The sequence below is a fragment of the Trichoplusia ni genome, chromosome 1, assembly GCF_003590095.1.
Source record: "Trichoplusia ni isolate ovarian cell line Hi5 chromosome 1, tn1, whole genome shotgun sequence".
NCBI classification, from domain to species: Eukaryota; Metazoa; Arthropoda; class Insecta; order Lepidoptera; family Noctuidae; genus Trichoplusia; species Trichoplusia ni.
This window is the reverse complement of record NC_039478.1, coordinates 14,661,437-14,685,604: the sequence shown is the minus strand read 5'-3', so window position 1 is coordinate 14,685,604 and position 24,168 is coordinate 14,661,437. Positions and strand designations below refer to the sequence as shown.

At 34.9% G+C, this 24,168-nt stretch overlaps 1 protein-coding gene across 1 annotated transcript in view; it reads left to right on the top strand.

The window, feature by feature from the left end:
- Window positions 1-2,068: 2,068 nt before the first annotated feature.
- LOC113496940 (zinc finger homeobox protein 3) overlaps window positions 2,069-24,168 on the top strand; it is a 50,203-nt gene continuing 28,103 nt past the window's right edge. Inside the window, exon 1 of the mRNA XM_026876346.1 lies at window positions 2,069-2,350. The gene's annotated coding sequence lies outside the window, so the exon portion shown is untranslated. The remainder of the gene's footprint in view (window positions 2,351-24,168) is intronic.

Here is a 24,168-nt window from a genome sequence, read left to right as displayed (position 1 = left end):
TAACCAACTTCCGTCCGTTATTTGTTAAGATTAAGCAGCTGATACATTGACTATTATATTCGAATGTTTTAAATTGATGTGAAGATTTTAACTGTTACTACGTAGATATTTCAATGGTTAAAATTCTTTAAATTTAATAGTAAGAGATAGGTAGAATAGAGTCCGAGATTTTATTGTATGGTAAAACAAGAGATTGAGAGGATTTAGTTTTCTGTTTTAATATGGTTTTTATTACCTATTGTTTTGGTATTGTATGATTACCTTCCTAAATATGATTGTTTTACACAAATTAGAATTATTAATGTCGCATAAATCAATTTTTCCAAAGTATTTCAAGTTATTTGGTAGATATAATATTATCCCGTAGATAATTTCAATTTTAAAATCTGGCATAAGAACCTGCTTACTTATTATTTTAAGAATGAATTAAAATATTAATGAATGATGGTGTTGCCAGTTAAATTATGAGACGTGAATATTTAATGCGCAAACATTGGTTTTCAGTTAAACCAATACTTACCTTTAAACCAATTACTACGGACCTTACAGTGTAATACAATTACACAATTAAACATATTATGCAGAATATGCAGTTGAATATATTAGCGAAATGGTAAATATTCATTAAATTAATAATACATTACTAAGTAATTTGTATTTTTATATTTCTATTTACATTATCATTATTTTTATTTAGACATTATATTAATTCAAGTGTCAAATAAACAAAACCATTCGCTTACCGCGCATAAGATACCTACTTTGGTTTAATATTGACAATCCAAGTGATTCTGGTTGAAGTAACATTTTCCTTATGAATAAAAAATAATATGAAAACTCTTAAAAACGATATAAGTTTCTATCTAATACCTACAGCCTTATTGTTATTTCTCATCTTAGTTTATAAGGTACCTAAATTAAGTGAAGTACCGAATGGCAGAATAAATAAAATCCGTTGCTTAAAAAAAAGCATTTGACAGTTCGGTAATGACAGTTGCATTCGTTTTTTTTTACTGTTGCTTGGAGTAATCCTTTAGAGATTATGACCTTAGTAAATTAATTAATAACAAAAAAATCAGTAGGTATAAGTAGTTAAATCATTATGTTCAGAGATCTGTCTACGGACCTACGTTGTAAAAATATGATCTTAGTACCTAGATATATATGAGTACCTAGCTAAAGGTACCTATACTGTACTAGATACCTAATAAGTAGGTATGTGTCTAATAAGATCATAAATATATGAGGAAGATTTTTTACTACCTAAGGTTTGAAATTAAGTTGCACCTACTTAGTGGTAATAGAGCCCTTAATGTAGTTTTGTTTGTTTAACATCTTAAACCAAATGACAATAAAGAATAAATACTTAGATATAAATAAAAGTTGAAGCTTAATATCAAATTAATAATGAATGAACAATAGACAAACAATGTAACCTGTGGTACATTATTTGTTCTGATAAGATTTAATTTTATTAAGTACCTAAACACAACCTATTGCTGAAATAGATTGCATTGAAATACGTAAATAAATAAACGTCCTGAAACACGGACATCAGTTGCTCACGTATTGTTTAGAGAATATCATAATTACTCAGTAATTAACAACAATGGCATGGCCGTCAAAACCAACGACATTTTGACCAATTAAATTGACGAGACAATCATCTCGAGCAGAAACAAAACAAACGCGTTTGAAATTCGAACACAGGAATCCGCGCAAAAACAATAGCGCGCGAGAGCATCGACAATTAAACGTGTGTAATTAAATGCGGGCGGGGCTTCGCGTTAATGAGGGGCGCTCAGAGGCGGCGGCGGCCGTAATCAACATTAAAGATTGGCGGGAGATGCAGCGCCCCGCGCCCGCGCCCCTCATTACTTATACAAAATACTTAAGACGCGCGTCGTCCCGCTCTCCGCGCGCTAATAGCTCGCGCCCACTCGCTATCGCCGTCCCGCTTCGGCCGGCGAGCGTAATTAAGCGCTCGCATCGCCTCGACTCGCTCGCCGGCCCCGCCCCCTGCGGGGAGCGCGGCGCGGGGTGCGCGGCTCGGGCGGGGGGCCGCCGCGCCGGCCGCGCAGTGTGCCGGCGACCGTTGACTGTGCTGTGTCGCGCGCGCTGCGACCAACCGCACCCCGAAACGACAAACTCACACCAACAACACAACTTTAGTTCCTCATTAACAGTTACAGTGGGTGTTTTGGTGTAATATCCTAGTTACTTGTGTTCTGACTGACCGCACTCGAGTGTACCAAGTTCTAAGTTCTGGATACTGGACAAGTGATTAAAAGTGACTGCGTGCTATGCCGCAATTAACAGTTTAGCTGCGTTCTGCGGGCGATGCTCACAGGTTAATATTTACTTTTTAAGTTTTCTTATAGGAATCCCATTGCGAGAGAAAGATCGCGAGCTCTCCTGCAATGAGTATTAGTCTATTTGGAGAATATTTCGAACTTTATTTGAAATTTTAACCGTTTTCCGAGGTGTCTTCACATGTTCATTTGGAACCGAAGTTCGCTAAGTTTTTCCGAAGTTGTCCCTTTTAGCCTTTCGCTAAAACCAACCAAGGATGTCAATCCAGGTTACTACTTTGTGATTTTCCGTCAGAAAATGCATTATTTTGAATTTTCTTTGAAAAAAATGCATATTCACTCCTTTAAGGAAAAATGCCGAGTGATATTTTTTTGTAAACAAACAATAAATTAAGTCGTTTCTAAGCGTCGGACTCGATAATTTTCACATATTCTAAATTTTTTGAGTATTTTAAAGCTATGTTATGGAGTCAAAAATTTATGAATTTTACTCTAAGTGGTCAAAATTGTTTGCTTTGAAATCGGCAGGCTGCTTTCTCTTAGTTACTTCTACAAAAATACTTAAATACTTACTTACCGTGTGTTGGTTAACACACCGCTAAATCAGGATACCTTTAGTTTTGTAATGTCTAGGTCATAAAATACTCAAGTCTTTACTAAATCTGAACTTTATTTTTTGACAGAGACTATAATTCATTAAAAAACGTTAAGATTTCAAATAATGTTCGATAACCCTATTCTGTTTCGTTTGAAATTAGAATCTCATTCAGGAGTTCAACTTAGTAAAAACTCTTCTCCCGTTTCTCAGAAAACTCCGTCGCGCGAAAATTTTACAAAAGACGAAGTTTAAAATGAAGATGAAAAAGATATTAATACGCGTTTAAATGCCATTCGTTCTGTAACTGACAGAGATCGTCGGTAACAGTTAGTTTATATCATTTTATTGCACTTTCACACAGGCTTAAAATGTCAGTCTCTAGGATTACGGAATAAATCTAGGCATTGCATGTAATTATGGATAAAAAGTTGTACTCATTCTAATTACCTATTTACTTGCGATCTTTTTATTTTGCACCCTTTTAGATTTCTTACAAGATTCGATTTTTGATTTTAGAAAAAAATAACGATTTACGGCCAGTATAAAGTTAAAATTTTAAATTTAGAATAGGTAGCATATTGACGTCTTTATCCTCCCCGTAACAATTGAAGGGTTGCTAGGGTTGAACAAATGCTCACTACAACTTATCGATAATTACGACAGTAGGTATACATTTGAGTAGGGATAGACGGCAGCCCTACTGCCCGTTATACGAACAAATAGAAATACAAAATTGTAGGTGTAAAATAATGACCATTAGTTTGACAAGAATGAGATAGTTTTATCAAAAAATATCACGTAAGGTTCCAATAAAATGTCGCCTTTGACACCTTTTATTAGATTCTTTGAAGATAAAATAAACTATCGAGTTACACATATGTTTATTAGAGAAGATTTTATCATAATTTGTGATTATTGACACTTTCAAATTATGGCTTTGTACCTATTGAAGGCGAAGTAGTTTTATTCGACATAAAAATGTATAAGTTTCTTCTAAGAACAAGAGGCAGTTTGGTAGGTTTATAACAACAGCAAACAAAATATCGATGTCTATAAAATACTGCGTGTTACTGATTTGGCCTTAATTTCGATTAGTTGAAATCAATAAAAGAACTTTTTAATCAAGAAGTTAATTTTCCTCTAAGAAATCCAAATTGCAATTGCCGTTATACGCAACCCGTGACATTTGATAATCGCTATGTGAATACCGTGTAAAAGAATTAAGATCTTTAATACTGTTTCACGAAGTACTGCAAACCGGGGATTTTGTTCGTTCCTATTCAGGTTAAAATAATGTTCAAAATGGTCTGATTATTTTGGTATTTTCCGCTGATTACCAACGACTGCATCTTTTAGAAGATACTTACTTAAATACCTTTAAGCAAAGCCGTTAATTATCCGTTCTGTATATTGAGGCCTACCTAGATATCTTTGTATCTATGTATCAAGAATACAATATATGAGAGAACAAAACAATTCAGATATAGGTAAGATATTTTTTGTAATTGTTGTACACAACTTACTTTTTTAAGGATAAAAACTCTCTAAACATCTTTTCATTCAGGTAAATCACATAAGAATAACCACTAAGAACCTTCATACCAACAACGGTTCAAACAAGATCAAACCTACTCCAGTAAACCATTTAAAAAATCAAATAAGGAACGCTTGCGCTGGCGCATTCCAGCTCAACGGGCGGCCATCTTGCCGAGATTTCCCTACATTCGGGATAGATCCATTTATCAAAGCGATCGATATCTATCGCAAACAGAATTTAATTTATTACTGGTATTATAATTGATTTGTGCGTAGGCGCGTAAGGTTGGTGCGAATTATATAGACAATGGCGCCACCAAAGACGTTATGGTAATGGGCCTTATTTCAGCATAACGCTTGAATAGAGTCCACCTTCTTGGTCTAGGAGTCCTTGTTCGAGAGTGCTCGACCACTCTATTAGATAGCTTTTACAAACATATAGTAGAATATTTAACTTAAACCGGAATTTAAACATAATCACAACTTCTACTAATATCGTAATAGGTATTATTTAGGTCTACATTAATTGTTTATACTTGCATTATATATCAATACAAATTATAACTTAGTTATAACTACTTAAAAAATAGACATTAAGTAGGAAAAACACAAAATACCTATCCATTTCCCTGAAAAACTACGCGTTCAAGTATTTGCACTGGCATATATTTATTTATCATCAAGAAGTACCTAAATAGGTACATCAATATTCCTTATCTATTCGTTTCGATCGGATGATCAAAGCTAATAGATTACAATAATTATTACTTTTAATCACCTCCGTGGATTAAATGAGAATTGCTCATGATAATTATTATTTCTTACGTTGTGTCATCGCTGTCCATTTTCCTTCTCGTAACAAAGAAACTAATGATTTCCTAGTAATTAAAATGTCATGTTTGTAGATAGAGATTAAAAACTTGCAATTAATACCTGAACATAATTATTTGCATATTTGATATGAGAATGGGGCCCAAGAAACAATGTTGGCATTTTGATCGCTTAAATTGTAATTTAGACGTTGGTTATGTGCAAAATTTAAATAATAATATCGTTAATAAGATGTAGAGCGAGAGATTAATAGTGTTTATTTAGGTAATCTTACTGATCTAATAGGTACGTGGTATGGCAGTAGACCTTGAATCGATTTTAGTACAAAGTAAAATTAGTAATTGATTCACAAACAAAAAACCTAATATTTTCTATCAGAAAAACAATGCGAAAGAAAACATTAAAAAAGAAAATATCGATATGTAATTGTAACGGGGAAAATGCTCTACATCACTACGCGCATCTATCTATCTTGGTATCTACCTAACCCTTGAAAAGCGATTAGCCAGTTCTTTGTACCTTTTTTGCACAAAAAAGTGTCTTGTTATGAGTTTTATTGCAAACAAAAAAATGCTAAGTCAATACTATTTACCTGATAAATTATTACCATCAGTACAAAATCTTCGATTTGAAAATCAAAAGGTAATTTATTTCACCTATTTCTGGTTTGTTCCCATATTTACCATCAGCGATCCCGCACGTGATACATCTATTTATTTATGTATTCAGTATTGTAATTGGTATAACTTGCCAGTCTGTCTGTTTTCAGAATGATCTCGAAACTGTCATGAATTTCATTCCAAGTATTTTCAAGTGGCAACATTATTCCTGTGAGATTGCTTTGTATTAATTATCTGTAGTAACTAAAACAGTATAAAAAAAGTAATATTGTTTATGTATTATGTGTTACACGAAAAATAATGTCGTGTAGGTAGGCATTCGATGTATAATTCACGATCCGGCGTGATTTGAAACCAAACAGTCGCCGAGACGAGCATTTGCAATTTTAATGTGTTCAAAACACTGTGATAATAAGCTGTAGGTTTATCTCGTTATAAAATCAAGCTGGAATTGTCTAAGGGAATTTCTAAAGGTGAGCTCTGACCACTCGTACTTGTAGCCTGTATGTTCCGGTAGGTTGGTACTTGGCAGTTTTCTTGATAAACGTAAAGAACGCACCTTGTTCGATGTTTAAAATTTTTGTATTAGTTTTTTTTTGTATTGTGTTTATTTTACACCTATTGTCATTTAAGTGTTTATAAGGATTTCTATTCAAATTTAATTAAGGAATTCTGTTCTTTTTTAAATTATTTATTTTCTTAACTGCCAGTTGTACTTTTCTGTTTTACTTTCATATTAATGTTGTTTTCATTTTACTCAGCCTAGTTGGATGGTAATACATGTACAAATGTTCGGTTACAACTATGAATACGGCTAACCCGTCAAGTTACCGTGGGTGGGCGTTTTAGGAACTGACGGATTTATAGGACGGCCAGCAACATCCACTATTGCGTTAATATCCTACTGTAATTGCTAATCTGACTGACAACTTAGTTATTGTAACTTGAACTATCCTTAATTGTTTATTCAAAAGATTGATTGGTGACTAAGCTTTGGATTTTCTTTAGGTATATTTCTTATAGGCATTTGGTTTAGAACGTATTGGTTTAAATTACCAAAATATTACATAGCAAACGATAAAAAGCCTATCATTAAACTACCTATATTTTTCCCCGTAAATATAAATAAAAATTTAAAATTATTCTAGAAAAATCTGTTAATAAACTAAAAAATCACCTGCCGTTGTCTATTTTGTAGTCTATCGAACTTCATACTACCAACGCCATCTATCGGGCGGTAGTGGAAGTTCGTATCTGTTGAGCGCCGCGCTTCCTACAGATAGTAATGTAACGTGTTTGGATCGAGATCAAATAGATAAAACGGGCTTATTGATAACGAATTCTAAAGTTGAATAGTTATAAAGAGCTTTTAATTTAGTAATTTCATATTTTATATTGTAAGTATTTGTGAGTTTGGTGATGTAGATGTTTGGCCAGAAATCATGAACGGAGAAAGGTATTTAAGGAAGAGGCCAACCAAGCTAGGTAGTGAAATAATGGGCTTCATTCTATTAAACAGATGTTGATTAGTTTTTGATTAGGTATAGTTAAAATTTACGTTTGCGACAATCAATAATAGACAAAGCTTAAACGGGATAAAACTCTTTTAAATAAAATAAATAAATTATGTATACAGGGTGTAACGACACTTGAAATTCTCGATTCATCATTTCTGCACACATTACCCGTGTCACGCGATTTAGAATTCTTACGTCATGAGATACATGTCTACAAAAATAACAGAATTTATCATTTTGATGTCAGCGACCCGTGTGAGGACGACGCCATCTCACCTAAATACATGATGTTACTCACACAATACACTTAACATTCAGCTGATTTCAGATAGGCCATTCCTAACAAACACCGCATTACCTAACAGTAAAAATATGTTGACGCTTGCTAACAACCTCGAATTTAAATGACGATGACGGTTGGAAAGTATTCTGATTGTGTTCGATTTATCAATTGATTTTTTTAATTGTAGTCTTAATTAATTAATCTTCAGCAGACACATTCTCTCATCTGATAGATTACATTCAAATCGTTCCACGTTTAAAAGCCAGACACGACCATTTCTGTGTATCCAACAAAAGGTTTCTTATAAATACTGGCTAACTTCGTCCCGTGAAAATAAAACGACAAGTGACCGTTATGATTTTGCACGTGTCTCCCATTCACAGATGACCCGAGCCGTTTACCTATTTACAATCGTTCAATGTCCGTTATTCTATTTTTCGAATTCAATCCAAAAGGTGTTCTATAAATTTCCGCTCCACATCGGTCGTGTTCGGCTTTTAAATCGAATGTCAACAAACATGGCGACGTCAAACAAATCGATTTCCGAATTTTTAACGCTGCGTTCGAGCGCCACTATTACAATAACAACTTGTTACTCGTGTCGATTTTTTTGCATTTGCTATAAAAATATAATTTTACAACATAAGAATTAATAAAAAATAAACAATGTTATGATAAAATAACGCTCGTAAACCGTTAGAGTAACAAGAGCGGACTCTGAATAAATATGTCGCATATAAATTCCAAAACAGCGCTTTTGAGTCCATTATGGGCGGTTACATTTTGTGTGTACAACAGATTACGTCCATACATACTGGTACTTACCATTTTCTCGTTTAGCGCAATTTATCAGTGTTGAGTGACATCAATAAGTTTTTCGTCGATTTCGTACGTGCTTATATGGGTATGATAATTTGTTTCCGGCGTACGCGGCGCGTGCGCAAGGCACGACAAACTATTACATTCATAGCGTTAGCACGATTTGCATTTGAAATATTTCGTTCGGCTCGCGCCACTGGGGCACAATGCCTTCGGGAGAGGCGATATATTCAATAAAACTCGTAAGTATGTGTCATATCAAATTTCTTGGTATATTTTTCAGCGGCTCGTGCTGTGGATTTCTTTAGCTGAGCGATAATAGGGCTCATTTTGTTGCGCACGTGCGTGAATAATGGGCTCCGACATTCGGCTCTTGTGTGCTCTATCTACTTAACTTGTGATACATAGCGCAGGGCTTATTACTTAACTAAGTATGTACCGTGTTAGCTGAACAAGCCTCATGTTTATGTACGATATTGCTATTAAATTACAGTAACTTAGGCACATGGTTGGCTTCATTAATGAAATATTTTAGAAGTTAAGTTACACACACACACAAAATGAAACACATAGGTGATTCAATATTTTAATAAATAAATTATTCAAAAGTGCATGTTATTAAGCACACTTACATTCTATCAGTAATTAAATTGAGAAACTTGATCGCAGGCAGGTGAACCGTTAATTAAGGCGAAATTAATTTACGCGAACGTTTTCTGGCGTTGTGGCGTAAACTTGGCGTGGTTGATGCTTTTGTTTTATTGAATAATTGCCCAGAGGTGTTTCGGACGCGACCGACTGGTTTGTTCAAGGCCAGGCGACGAACTTGCCCGAACCATTGTCCTTATTCGCGCCAACGAAACTCGACTCGATTCGCTTTTCAGACGACAGTTTTTTTTAATGTACAGCGTTTACGTTTTTGGGTAGCAATTTATTGTTATGTTTGTTCAATAAGACGTCTTTTGACTTTATACTTGATACTAAAATTAAAATTCATGAAAATTCATATAACACCCTTTTTCTACATGAGCTCGAAATATTTTATATTATTTTATTCAAACATTTATAATACCTATGCATTTCATAATTATAGAGATTTTAGTTCAAATTGTGTGTAGTTATTGCATATCGCCCGCGGCCATGCGCCTGCGGTTGACATCGTGCGTGTTTTTGACGCCTCTGACAAATTACTTTTACTTAATACATCAACAAAAAAAAAGAGTCGGTCTGATATTAAAAAAATTAAAACATAATGTACCTAATTGTCTTAGATAAGGAACGAATAATCCGTTGTATATTGCCCTGTTATCTATCGTAGATATCGAATATAAACATTTAATGTAATTTCCGTCAGTTGTGGGTGACTCTTCATGTAGTTACATGATATTTTCTGTAATTAATTAGGCCTACTTCAGTTTTGATTAGATTTTTCTTTGATATCGATTAAAACGTTCGTTTTATCGATAAAACTTAGGTACCTCACTAAAGTTGACAGCCGATACTAAGTACTGATTTAAATTTATAACTTTTTTTATTATTTAAAAACCGATTGAAGAAAAAAATAAAACCTATCCAAGTTCAATTCCAATCATCTTGACTTCTCTATTTACTTTAATGCCATTATTAATAGCTAATCTTATTAGTAAACAACCAGTTTTCAATACAAAAAAAAACAAGCTTTAAAAACAAAACACGGCAGAATGAGTGAACAACTTTGTTATAAATTTAAAGGAATAACCCTGCCATATCTATGAATACCTAGGTAGATTAAGTATATTGTCGGGCCACTTCAGTTCAGTAATAAACCTTGTTATCTTCCAATAATTAGCGATAACTCCCCAAAACCGTTATCTTTTATGTTTGCTATTAAATAATCGATAGACACTCTGACGATAAACGGTCATTGGCTACGACATACCCGTCAAAAGTTCCTTAATCCCAACTTACATGTTTAAATATGGAACATCTTAGTGTCAAAACCTCCTTTCAACAATTTATCTTTATGCTCTTAATTAAAAAAAGAGTTTTTAACAGAATGTGCTTGCTGATAGGTAATTTAAAACTATAGAATAATAAATTTACAAAGTGTTTGCCGTAAGTCTCAACAGTTTGTTAATTAAAATGTTAAATATATATCTATAATGTAAATTCAATTAGTTTTAACGCCTAGCACGACCCGAGTAGTCATCCTTGGTTGTATGTAAGGATGTCTAAGCATTTTTATAGTTAACATAAACTTAGGTGCCTTAACGAATACTTAATTAAGCTTCAACTTAAACGTCAACGCTAGCTATACAAGAAGGTTGTATATAACAATGAATGTGCCTACATTCCTGAATAAATAGCAGAAAATATCCACAATAAGTGCTACAGCCGCAAAAGCGTTGAAGAGGAACAAAAAAAGCGCTTTCTTTTTGTTATGCAGCCTCCTTGCTTAAGAAACTATCTGTGTTGGTCTGTGTTGTTATAAACGAGTGAATCATTTCATTATGCATGCGAAGTGTCACTTTAATTAAGTTTTGTGTTGCTCGCAATTGTGGTGGACATTTGCAAGGCTCGTTATGAATGGTCCCCCTCATTGTTTTGAGTTCAGAAATAACTATGATGCATAATTTTAAACTGGCGTAGTGTAGAATTCTTTCGCGGAGTTAATCTGTGAGTAAGCGGTAATTAATAGTGATAATTAACGCGAACACTTCGGGGAATTATGAATAATAATAATGGCTGTAAGACGTGATTTGTGGTTTAAGTTTTGATTAATTATGAATGTGAACAGGATGTGCAATCTACTTACGTTGTCCTTTACTTAACCTTGATGAAAGCCCACGAATACTTCGTGATATTTTTGATAAGAATTGTGAAATCACTTTTGGGAACAAAAGAAACCCAAATTCAAAGTGAAATTTCATAATTTTTAATTTAATTTAGAAATTTACCTATTGCCATAACTAATATTGGTACAGATAAACAGATAACTGTATCATTAGGGATGTTACAAATATTATGAATCTTGAAATAATATTATTGGAACTCAGAAAAGCGAATAAAAAAAAATTACTGGATGATAAATAAATTATGTCTCAATGGCATTAATTAAATCTGATTCTAGTTAACATACAAACTGTGTCCGTCATGTCATTACCACTCTTAATAAGTCCATATCGTTTTGGTGCACCATAAAATCTAGTTCCCAAATAATATATTTACAATCGTTTAATTTAAAGAATAATAAAATGTAATCCAATAACAAATTCCAATTTTATTGATAATTAAAATTGCCCGCAATTAGGCTAAGTAATAATTACAAGTAATTGTAAATCAGGGGATTAGTCCGTCGCCGCGGTGTTTTTAAACATCGATCTTTATCTTAGTTTATGATTTAATTACACGTTAAATATTAGGCCTCGTTATTTCGTATCGAGTCGAAAGGTGTAAAATTTAATACACACTATTATCCTTAGCAATAAAAGGAGTGGCCGTGAAAACAATTTTTATATTTCGCCTCCAATTAACTCGTGTGTAATTAATTTTATATCGACACGTTGGCGTTTCGTATTATCATTTCGTTTTATTGTGTAAAGGGAAAAGCTTTGAATGAATCTAAAAATATCACGTACAGTTTCAGCCTATACACTGGAGCTCGAAAGCAGTAACATTTATAAATTGAATGGATTATTAAAGCCTAAAAAAGGCACAAAATAAGGCGGTGTGCACACTGTCGTCGGAACGCCACGAGCTAAACTGCGTCGGACGGACGAAATTACCCTCTCCGCCGCTCCCATTGTTGGGTTGCCAAAAGCAATAAAAAAATCCCTTAAAACAATAGCACCCCCGGGCGTCGACTGCCGCAAAAGATGTTCATGATAATTATTTTAGAAAATGCACCGCCTTAAACGCTCCTTGGACTTACAGGTGTGGCTTAGTACGTAAATATAAAATATTGGTCAGTTATGTCTCGAAAAATCATTACAAAAGATATATGTATTTTTGTTGCATTCTAAAAGCCTCATGAACTTTTGTGATACCAGACTGAAAATCTTCCAATGCATTTAATAAATATGTAACCATGTAGACAAATATAAAATTTTATGTGTGAAGTAAAATTAGTTCAGTATATCTTTAAGATAATGTACAATAAATGTTCTTATTGATATTTTATTGCAGAAATAAATTTAACATTGATTATAATTACCTTCGTACAAGAGTGGTACGATAATAATTTTATTGTTAGTCATTACGTGCGGTAATGGCGTTTCATAGAAATTGTCACCTGGTTGTCCCTTAAAAGTGTATGGTTGCTTGTGGTTCATATACTTACGACGTTAAGCGGATTTTAATAACATTTTGGATGCGGAGGTAAGTAATTACTGTTTATGTCATCAACACTCGCTCGCCACAATTAAGTCAGTTTTTTTGGATGCGCGACAATCACGTTTTGATTACGGTCGTAAAAACGTGGACATGGCAACACTGTCACTAAATAACGATTAACCATAGTCAACCTCATGTCCCCACATCTTTGAATAAGTGGTGTAATTTTTATAAATAATTGTCGTTGATTTTTTTTCTCTGTATTTAATCCTCGCCACCTTCGTCATAAGAGTTCAACAGATTAAAACTACATAAACTTATAACTTGCAAAAATTACTTGGTAACAAAAAAAAAGGCAGCACTTACTCGCAACAGTTGCTTGATTAACTATTAGACATAAAAAATAGATTGTATGATTTATTGCTAAAGATTTGAAAGCTATCATTATTGTTATACTCATAGAGTTTTTTTTTATTTAAACGCTGCCTGGTACAGCGGTTGCCACGTCCATACTAAACGTGTACGACAATTTAAACGTATTTATCTACTAATGCTCATTACGTTTAAATTTTGTTTTCGGCCACATTTAGGCGTTACGTAATTGGTGTTGAAAAAATATAATTCTGTCCTTCTCACGGAAGGCCTCGCTCGTCAGATCGTATCGTGTAAACTGCGCTTTATAATCTCGGTGTCCACGACTATATCCTATTGTTATGAGACATTTAATTTTCATGAATCTTCTCATGGATAAGCGTAGGCTTTTATAAAGAAAAATAAAGTTTTGTAATAATAAAATAGACCTCACACTATGATAGCCTTCAACGATATCGTTCGTGTACTGATTACTAACGAACACAAGCGAGTATAGTCTTTATCTTTGAATCTTAAGATCTATTTTTGACAACAACAGATTCCAGATGTTTAATTAATGTGAAATACCATCAAGAGATTAATTAGTTCTGTCCCCCATACACTTTGCCGGCTATTAATTTAAAGCCGAATAATTCCACTTACAAATTGAATGTATGAGAACTCGTTTCTGTACTGCGTTCGTTTTTGACACTGCATGAGCTTACACATTCAATGCAGATTTATCGCCATTTTCGCGTAAATACTGACATCAATAGCAGCTTGACCATAATGTTATAACGATGCCAAGATTTATAGTTTCTAATAGAAATACGTAGTAGTAACGTCCGTCTTAAATTAGGTAATGGCCATTTATCACGTTTAAATAAGAGTTCCATATTATTGTGTTAAAAACAGCAACTTCTCGGCGGTCGAGCCGAGTACTCGCTCGTAAGGCAGCTTTAGAAGTAGGCGACTTGGACATGTATCGAAAATATTTATAAATATTCATATTTTATCGACATATTTTATCGATACTTATTAAAGACCGGCTACCACTCGCATCGTGAGGTGAGAACGATAGCGCCCCCTGCTGGGCGCGTTCACAGTGAGACGGGAACAAACCGAACGGAATTCAAAATGAAGTTATGGCTTTACATTCCTTTTTTTTCTCTCGTTTTAAACGTTTTTATTTTATTTTAAATATAATCCTGGTGGAGTTATGACCGTTTCGTACCTACAGTTTATGTAAACCGGTACCTAATTTGTTAATATTAATTCTGATCTTTCTAACCTTAAATAAACGCGTCGTAAAAATATCTTACCGTGTTTTTTTCTGTTCAATGGTCGTTCATTACAGTAGCTGCGTGGTGTGAATTTTACAACAGTAAATAATACAGATGCCGCCATTAGCTAGGAGTTGGACAAATATCAAGTGTCAGTGTTTGCGGTAGTTGAGTAAATATCGACATCAGAGTTTGCGTTCCGCATCACTAGATCTTGTTTGTCGAAGTGCGCGAGCGTTGCGTTGTGCGCGGGTGCCAACGTGTAAAGGGTTGCCCACTCGACAACCTTGTCGATAAATAGTAAATACACATGTTTACCTCGTTTGCACTAACAAAATATTTTCAATGGTTCACCTGACCAGTCCTCTGTGGTATTTCCTTTACTTGCTCGTTTCTCTGACAAAAAAGAAGCGAAGATATGTGACAGCACAATTTATTTAACTTTTTAAGTGCAGAAGAACATTTTATTCAACAATTAAACTATTGTAATTATTTAACATAAATTCTCAATATGTTTTCCATTAGACTAACCGTCATTTCATGCATTATGGATGAGACGCCCATATTGTTTCCAAAACTTAAATGTGTCGTATCTTTTATGCAATAACTCAGATTAAAATTGTATTAAGTATTATGTCACCCTCAGTAATAGATTTAATATTCAAATAGGAATCGTGCTCGCATTTAATGTGTTTAATCAATCATAAGTTACGATTAATTACTTAGATAGGCGCGTCCGTCCGTCCGTCTGATTGTTGTGGCCCGTTTGTGTAAGTAAAGACATTTGTAATATAACGAGATCCATTGTCCAGTTCTCGGTAATCAAAAGTTCAAGGCTTATTATGAGATGTTTATTAATTAGTTTCGAATGGAATTAAGTGGCTGCTTAATCTAAAGTGAATTAACATTTTATAGATAACAATGACGTGACTTGAAGCTTAGTGCGGTATTGTATGGAGTGCTCACGAATCCGGCTCATTCGGCGCCCTAAGGCTGCGTACTTAAGCACCACTTAATTTGTTAAGAGGAAAAACAAGTGTTTTCCTGATAGCAGCTTTGTTTAAATTCTCGAGTGGATCCGACAATAAATCTCCCTCATAATGACGCTTGTAAAGCCACTAGGTAAAAAGTTCTAAATGAATGTAGTCTAGTCTGTACGCGTGCGTCGTTTGTTCGCGTGGAAGGTCAAAATTGTTTCTTTTTATTACAAAAGTAATGTATTATGCCCACGCTGTCTTCACCCATAACTCTTGTCTAACCTGATTTAGCAACATAAACATAATTCAATCAACACCGAATGATTTACCTACAAATTAATTCGGTGAAAATTTAAATAACGCTGTAAAACTATTCCATAACTTAACCAATCATAATTATGGAGTCAATCTTCTGGATTATTATGACTCGGTGGGTATACGAATCGAATGATGATCATAATGTAGTAAAAATTAATTAAAAGAGGTTTCGTTTGAAATCACAGTTACCACATCGTTTATAAGGCAGAAAGTGCTAGGTAACGGTGAGAGATGGTTGTTACTACCGGTTTTACCCGGAGCTGCGCGGGCGCACTCATTATCGCTCCTAGTCTCGTCCGAGGCTTTGTCGAAAATCATCCGAGTTGGCCTTTTGATTTGATGGTTGTTTTTGTTACTTCCTTTGTTGGCTTTTACTAAGTAATGACCATATTTGTAAGATGGTGCTACCGTGCCTATTTTTGACAATATAAAATCATTTCTTTCTGTTTCCCCTGGGATTTATTTCTCTCCGATATTTTTTAGAAAAATGTATTCATTTTTAAAGCTTCCTTCCGCTGATAATGATTTATATTTCCGTTTTTGATGTTAGTCACTTATTTAGCGAAATCGCCTAACCACATTTCGCCTGAAGCAATAGGTCGATTAATCAACGAGTCGGAAAGTAAACGTCAGCTTTATATGTTATGTAACAAATTGTAAACTTAAGACAAGTTTTTATTTTTGTGGCTAAATTCTAAAATTCCTAGTTTTTAATTAAAAATATAATTCCTTTTATAATGACCTATTATCACGTCACATAAGATGACTTAAAATCATTAACTTGTCCGGTCGTAAAAAAATCCGTGGGTGTTAAGATTATGACAATTGTTGACTGATAAGTTTTACTAAGCAGCCCACCTGCTAAACATTTTGGAATTTAATTTGTCGTTAAATTAATGATTTACGAGAATTCTAAAAAAAATTAAAGATGTTTTCTTTCTGAATATTGATCTTTTGGTGTACTACTACGCCTACTAAAATAACAGTATTTAGAATATCATTCAAATTTGGAATGTCCAGAAATACGGGCAGGATCCTACCTTTTTATTTAAATATAGAATAATCGGAGCTCTACTATTGGCACATTCAAATAGTGAATGAGTTTTTATAATTGAATGAACAGGTACCAACCTACGACTTCAACAGATAAAGCTAAAATTGCCTAAAACGTTATTCAATTCGATTCCACTCGCGTTTAGGCATTGACCAACGTCCATTCATATTCATCTGTTAATCCATTCATAAAATTTTAAGCATGTGGCCAAACCCAAGGTTAGATCTTGTATCTGTACCAATACATGAATAACCTCCTTTGGTTGTTGCTACCGGTTTTACGGCCAAAACATTATCTACAGGTGAAGCAGTTGTCACAACACTATTTTTTATGTCCGACAAAAAGGAGTTATTTATGTCCCTGGTGTTTCTGCAATCCGATATCTTTTTGGAAGTTTTTAGGGATTCGGTTGGAGATGTATCAGTGATTCCTTTTTTATTTTTAATAATGTTTGACTGTAGGTGTCTCACTACGATTTACTACATTAATCAGAGGCAATGGAAGGATGTTAGTACGGAGTATCTCGTACCTATTATTAAGGAGTTTTCACATCACTCGATTGTTGAGTTTGGAGGCAGATTTTTATAGACGATTTCCTTTGTCAATTTTTCGTCATGAACTATTTAGCGATTATCATTTCTCAGCCAGTATTTTTATGCGTGATTTTCATTATTTTACATAATGACCTCACATGTCACAATAATAGTTTTTAATGTGAACTAGGTACTCAAAAACCGTGATATAATTACCGAATTGTCGGCAAACAAACCATTTGACAATTCATGTTTCGCAATATTTATTTAACATAGCACGATTTGAACAAGCAAAGTTAATAAGGACCATTATATTTGCCCTTTGTTACGTATTTGTATCGTACTGGCGAAATCATTTGTCATAACTCAATCTGAACTGGCCTTGATTATATTAAGGATATGATTCACCGTATTGCAACACCGCTAATAGGATTATTGCAACGGAAAACCGTTTTAAATTCGACATTATTTAACTGGAATAAAAACTCTTTTGACGATCTTTAGAAAGTAGAAAATAAACGTAAAAAGTATGAACGTTGAACAAAGCAAGTAATTACTCATCTTTTGATTAATAATCAGGTAAATAAAGAGTAATCTTCAATTTCTCCTTAATTAACACAAAAACTTTCGAATGGGGAAAACCCCATTAAAACCGGTGCAGTCATTCTCGTGATTGACGACACAACACACACATACAGTCCGCCTTACGCATAGTGAATCCGATGAGATTGCCAATTGACTTTTGCTACCAAACACTTAAAGACGTACGTAAAACAGTTACGCAACACCCAAATATTTATTGAACAGAGTGAAGACATAAATTACGAGATATCTTCACGGTTATATAATTTTAAAGGGTCAGCAGAGAAGTATTAAAACTGATGGTATTCTAATTTTCATTGGAAAATGTGTTTCTTAAACTCATATTCTGACTTTACCTTCCTATCATTGAACAGCTATTATTTCTTGACATTTGTTCCTTATACTTTCTATTATAACAGGGGTCAATGAAGACTGGTGTTTAAAAATACTGAGATCATCAATTTCTAGGATTACGAATACTTCATACATCAAATAACCACAATCCAAACGCTAATTATTTCTGTAAATTAGTAGAGACAAATTATATAACTCGTAACAATTTAAGGCTAAATCAAACTAACAATTAGTCAATCAGTGATCAAAAAATACGTGAGGTTTTTATAAAGATGATCATGAGCAGCAGATATACGAAAATGAACCTTAACGCGTTAAGATACAGGTACGTTTACGATATCACAAAGATTTTCTGAAATTCTTTTTAAGAACGTTCTTGTAATACTACATACCCAATAGTCGAACAATATTACGTTTAAGGCCAGCCGTAAACCACGTCCACGTGTGATCGGAATAATTACCGTTCAGCACAGAAGTGGTTTAGGCTGAATCACGATTACTGACGCAACACATACACGATACTGTATTTACATTAAATGTATGTGTGCGTGTGCAAAATCTTTTGTAAGTTTTTTAATAGATATTTAAAAAGTCACTTTTTAATTGCAATTTCGTTTCCGTCAAATGAAGCCAGTTCTTTTTCAATTACGCTCAACATTTCTAATATCAATCTCTTTAACCAAACTCGGTTCACACACCTACAGATATCAATCACAAAACGATTCTGTTAATTAAATCAATACCATCTAAATTACTCACGTAATTAAACAGTGAAGAATAAATCAAATCTTTAGTCGTTTATTATGTGTACCTATGCGAATTAAAATCCGGTAGCCGTACGAGTTAGCGCGTTTATCGATTTAAACATTTAAATTCGACCGACGGAAGTATCACGCGGCGATAAATTATTTACGACCTTTATAAACACTTAAAATACCAAAAACCATTTCCATTCATAAGACGAACCGAAACGAACTCTTTCGGACGCACGAGCGACACTCATAAAACCTGTTTAGATTTTGATAATTTTATTAACGATCGAATGCATGGAACGCCGAGCGCGAGCCTCGAAACTCTCATATATTACGGCTTTAACACAAATTATACAAATTTAGAGCCACAACATAGACCAGGCGTGGGCGACTTAATGTTAAAATGTGTCATATATAATTATACGATCCAGGGAATTTTAATGTCTTCCAAATGTCGTCTTCTTTATTACAATAGGAGCCTTACTGAACTGGATCTATTGTATGAATAATATAAGAATGTCATACCAAAAAGGTATTTTCGAACAAAAAGTTTGAAAACGAACGGAGAGCTCAATACAGATAAATAACATGGCGCGGTGCCCTCGAATTTGGAAATTAGTGATGTGACGATACGCACCACGGAGTCTCCGCGGCCCGCCGTAATTACTGTTCTTCATTCACTTTATGTCGTTACCCAGATTTCTACATCTTTTATGTCTATCCAAATTTGTAGCAATGTCGTCGCAGTATGTGGCGTAAATAATTTATCTGGCTTGTCCCAACATTCATTAGGGGCACATTGTCTCACATTCGAACACATTTTAATGGCGCTACCTTCCAAATTTTATTACGACAATTTGTTGCAATTATCTTCTAACGATGTAAATTAGGAGCTTTTGGTATTATGAATCTTTTCTCGAAATTGTAAATGAAACAATTATGTTTAGTTGACGTCGAATGTCGTAGGAGCGATCTTAATTGCCTGCTGTTTGTAGTCCTTGGTGATAAAGAAGTGCTAAAAGGTAGATCACAATTACATCTTACACGAACATAGCACTATTAGTAGGCGCTTATGTAAGTACAATATCCACAAGGGATCCGCTAATCACTCGCCTCTTTGATCTTTAGAAACGTTAACTCTTCAAATTCTTAGCACAAACACTAGAGACTAAACATGTTTATTGCTGTACAGCGAATCAATTGAACAAACTGCTTTCGGGCACTAATAGAAAGAAAACGATTCGTACGTTGCGTCAGCAGCCAGATTAATTAAACTCCTTACGACTCAGTGTGCGTTATTCCATTTAAGTCTCGGCACACAAGTACCTACTTTAATTAGTAGTTTTCCATTTGTCGGACACCTGGTAAAAGCTATTTGACTTATTAGCAGTGTCGCCTCAGCTGATGTCTGCACACGGATTTAAATCTTATGGAACTGTTATAAAGTGCAAATTAGAGAGACGATCGCTTGTCTTAGAGCGAGTCTATGAAGAAGCAAAGTTTTCAGTGGCATGCTATTGGCCGATGACGTGCTAATGCAAGTATCACGTCTGGTACATTTTCAAATAGTTGTAACTATAATTTGATAGTATTTACTTCGTTGCTGACTTGTAAATTGGCTTTTATTATTTGTCTTTGAACGCTGATGCTAATTTATTTTTTAGGTTTAACGGTTTCATCATGTTTAAATATCACGAATGATGTTAGAGGTTCGTGTACATGTATTATGTTTCCAAATTTAACTTATTACAAACAATATTTACACAATTCTCAAGGCTTTCTTCAAATGTATTATTACAATGACTTTTATCTATTATAACTAATATTTTACGTCACATTAATAATGTTTTTGGTTTATGAAAGCCAGCTGGGTTGTAAATAATGCTGTTTATAATATGTCAAAACGATGAAGTTAGAAATGTCTGAGTTAATAACGGATATTAACTGATGTTATGGTCTCAAAGGGCCGAGTCGCGGCCATTGAATTCATTTAGAATACGTGTGCAGGACAAATGTTGGAGATCATCCTTCATATTTGACGTGGCGACGCTCAGACATAATGTCATCCATTTAGCGATACCATGCACTATTATTGTCGTACCAGTCATTAATGTGAAATCCAATCAATCACTCCAGCATTGCTTACACTATTGTTATTTCCATTATAATTTCAGACGCTCTGTGTACAATTATCGAGGAAACTTTCTGCAAATTAAAACAAAATTTTGGTTCACGATAAATAGTTTTGCAAACAATTCGGTTCGACCATGTCTGTGAAGCCTAATTTTCTCGGCACCGTTTTTGGTGTCAACCTAATGTCGATAATTAAATTTTGAGAAAAAGGCGACGTCGCTTAATAAGTGTTACACGAAACGAACGCCTCATGTCGCAACACATCTGACAATTAGCATTAAAACGTGTTAATGATACAAATTTGAAATATGGAAATATAGAAGTACAACGTACTCGACTAATAAGTAAGCGCAGACCTAACAAATGGACACAGTTTGGAAATCCCAATGTTAATCAAATTGTTAGCATTTCAGATGAAGCGATAAAAACACTCGGAGTGTTTTAAGTGTACGTAATTATACGTTTTTGCGTCAACCCGGAAGACAAGTGGACAATAAGAGTCGACGATGTAGGCACCGAGAAAATAAACAATGAGTGGTCACGCTTGTCTTTGTTGCAACGGCTATCAATAAATAAGCTCGATGCTCGATATACATTGAAAATGTGAAGTATTCGGTAACGGTAAAACTAATTATAGTTTCGGTAACGAATCGAGTCACTCACGACATGGCTACTTACTTAGCGAACGTTGGAAATGACGCAAAAAAAATAAGTCGTGAGTTCAACCCATTCAAAATGTTTGGAAACGATGCCAAAAAACGATAATATGGTCTAGTGTCAAACAGTGTTCTTAAGTACTGAAGATTTGAATGGAGACGTTAGCACAATCGTCTATGGCGAAATCAATTTAAATTTAGATTGTTCAATCAGTGTTTTTAATAATGCTACTGAATTATGACTCAGTTCTAGCCATAAATTAAAAAATATAGAAATGATTTATTATATTAATGTAATTAAGTTTTCTATGATTTAGCTTGTATGTAGTTGGAGTAATATGACACCAAAGATTAATTTTAGGTAGATTAAAAATATTAACCATTGTGCCAAAAACAATGCAGCCTTTTTGCTATGATTAAAATATTTTTCCAAGTTTTGAAGGTTGCCTATAGTTAGCAGTTAACGTTTACGGGCATACACATAAGGTGTTCGACCAAATATGGAATTGCATTATGATTTTCGTTAATTTATTAGACGTGATAAATAAAATATGACATCATTTAGCTTCTAACGTATTAGATACCACTCCTCACTTTTTTACAAAACCTACGAATGTATATGGATTGTTTTTTTAATTATCTATTTTGGTCGAAAGATGACAACAGGTGGTTGTACTTTCTATGTAATGAGTACTGACTACGTGACGTTAGAGGCAGGGCTTGTACTTGAGACAAAAAATGTTCTCATTTTGCTTCACCGATATCAACAAAACGTGAAAGGTAATTTCATAGTGCATTTTCATTTTGCCACGCCTCTGAGCACTTTGCCCTTTCCACTTTCGATGTTTTTGTGGTTATTTTAAATTAAGTATCTTAGCTTTCAGAGCGGTTACTTGCTTCTCTTTTTCAAATCGGTGTTCTGTTTTTGACTGCATTCCGTTATATACCAAATTAGTGTAAACCTCTGTCAATTTTATGTTGAGTTTCGGAAAAGCATTTTTGGTGAAAAGATTAAAAGCAAACAATAGGTGCATGGATTTGGCAATGTTGGACCCATGATTATTTAGCATTAGGCAGATGTTACGTACAATATAATCGAAACATTATGAAATATTCTCAATTAGTTCCAAATGCGGTAAACTACACACATGTGACAATATCACTATTCTGTCTTATTGTTGAGCGCAAATATGAACCCACACAATTTGGGGAATTTGTTATAATCCGCGTTGACTCCATTGTTATACATTGTTACCATGGTCGCGGGGATGATAACTTAGGGGAGAACACAGGGGTCCCTGATGAATATAATAATTTAAGAATATTCGAAAAACAGTGATCGATCTAAAATATTATTAGCAAACATTGTTATTCGGTTTGAAGCGTCCGGCAGCGTTGCGAATCGTACGCGGAATGCATGCATCAATGCGGTCATTAAAAAGTATCGTGAATAAATGAAGGCGCGGTCATATGGTACAGGTGGAGGCGCTCCGGGCGCTGCAGGCGCTGCGGGCGCGGAGTGGATGGGAGTCGGCCGGAGCGGAGCCGTAGCGCGTCGTGCCGAACCGGAGCGGGTTATTAATAATCCGCATTCACGTCGCACGAGCGCGGCGAGCGACCGGCCCGCGACGACATTCCACACCATTGTACCGGCCCGCTCCGCCCGCGACACTTTTGTCTATTCACACCGATAAATCACAGCCGGCGGCCACAATGCCAGCATTATTTACTTCTAACGACGACCTCTTCGCGCTACATCGATTAATTAGTACAACACTACAGATAAGATAGTCGGGAAAGCGATCGCTTTCAATTTCCTCTCGAGGGGCACTCGGCGTAAAGTGCGCGTTAAGTGCGGACAATCGGAGATAAAACGTGCGAGACGGGACTCCCTTAATCCGGTGATCGAAGATTGCGAGGAAACGTTTTGTCGTGGGGTTGTCCGCTCCACTCGGTCCCATTGTCTGGTCGTCACTAATTTGATTGCCCACACACGGTACGCGTTGACGTGGGCGACCGGCTGATGCGTGGAACCCTAATTAAACCTATGAGATGCTAATAGGAGTCATTCATCGCGAGGTCAGATCGCTTCTCGGGCTCAGACGCTCGAAATCACTTTTATTGTCAATATACATAAGAATGCATTCCAACCACCAACACTGTTTAGAATTCATGATCTGTATATGTTGACTCGTTTAGAAGTTCAATATCGACATATCAAACCAGAGCGCAGTGTTTCCCGTTTTATTGAATTAACCGTTGGGCAGACGGTCGCTGGCTGCGCCACACGCGATGGAAACTTGCCCAGACGCAATGTCATAGCGCTCGTACACAACCACGGTTTTAAA